Below are 1,722 nucleotides of genomic sequence, written 5' to 3' on the forward strand. Positions count from 1 at the left end.
AACCGAGCAAACGGCTGTAGCCCACTTCTTTTTTGACAAGAATGGTTACAACATCTTTTGACATGCCCCAATAAGCTAAAAGAGAAGAAAGGTATTAAAGTGTTCTGCCAATAGCCCTTGGTTGGGCGTAGGTTATTTTAAACAACTGGTTTCTCCAGAGCAATCATACCTGAGCTGATTTGCCTATGTGCTCTTAGTTAGGAAAAAGCAAGTGTTTTCCAAATTATCTATTGACTAGGTTTCAAAGAAAACTAGTTTGTAACTGCGAAGCCTAACTCCACGACTGTTTTCTCCAGTCCCTATATATTCCCTGAGACTGAGGCACCGGGAATCCGTCCTGCTGAGAATGTTGGCAGCTGATGGATCACAGCTGAGTTTCTCGCTAGGACTTGCCCTCAGCTGAAGGGCATTGCCTTGCTCAAGGTTACACCCCTCTCTGGGATGGCCCTTATTTGATGACTTGTTGATATTAATACAAGCATCTCTTGGCTCATTTTGGGACCTCACTGAAGGACCACCCCAGCTCCGCAGCGCCCCGCTGAGGCCTCGCCAGCTATTGCGTTCCCTCTCAGTGGCTCCCTTCATCCAAGCCTGGCCCCTTACCTCCTCGCAGGTGTTGATCATGAGAACCTTTCCCAAAAAACCACCTCCATACAAATCTCCATCCCAGCGTCTGTTTTCCAACGAATTTGACCTAAGACATCCCTATCCCTCTACCGTCTATTCCCAGCGTTAACAGCTTGAGTTACCCTGTTCAAAAGTAAGTCAGGGCTCTATGCCTTGTTCAGATCCCTTCAATGGCTCCCATCTCATCAGAATCAAAAACCAAGAGCCTTGCCACCTGCGCCCCTGTCCTATTATCTCTGTGACCTACTCCTCTGGCCCTTGATCACACCAGCTGCACTGGTTTCCTTGCTGTTCCTCAAACACACCAGGCACGCTCCTGCCTCAGGGCCTTTGCACGAGCTATTGCAGAATGCTCTTTGCCCAGATATCTGCATAGCTTCCTCCCTCACCTCCTTCCAGTCTTGACTCAGTGAGAACTTCCTTGACCCCTACTTAAGTGTGCAGCACTCCACCTCATCCCAGACTCTACACCCCTTTTTCCTGCTTTAGTTTTCTCCATAGCATGTATGCATCTGGCACACTGTATATTTTACTTATTTATGTTGTTCAACATCCGCCTCCTTCACCGCAGTGTTAGCTCCATGAAGGCACGGACTGTTGCCTATTCTTTTTGTTGCTGCATTCCCAGAACTTAGAATAGTAACTGGTACACAGTCGTTACTCAGCATTAATTGAATGAGCAAGTGAATGAATGAATGGGAAAATACGAACACGGAATCAGAAGGCCTGTGATTTTTAGGGAAGTCCCTTAAACAGCATCTGAGTCACATGAAAAACTGGAACCATAATTCTTATGTCATTTTGGTAACGATTATACAATGCAGTATTTGTGAAAGAATCACAGAATAAACTGTTAACTAAATGTAAGCTATACTTTTTGCTCAAACTGAATTCTTCATCAGGGAGCTACTTAGTTTTTATAATCTAAGACCTACCAGATGGCCCAAAAAAACAAGTATATAACATTCAGACATAGAAAACCTTTTAAATGGTTCTATATTTTTTGCTCAGACTGAATTCTTCATCAGGGAGCTACTTAGTTTTTATAATCTAAGACCTACCAGATGGCCCAAAAAACAAGTATATAACATTCAG

The sequence above is a fragment of the Propithecus coquereli genome, unplaced genomic scaffold, assembly GCF_000956105.1.
Source record: "Propithecus coquereli isolate 6110/MARCELLA unplaced genomic scaffold, Pcoq_1.0 Scaffold486, whole genome shotgun sequence".
In the NCBI taxonomy this organism is placed as follows: Eukaryota; Metazoa; Chordata; class Mammalia; order Primates; family Indriidae; genus Propithecus; species Propithecus coquereli.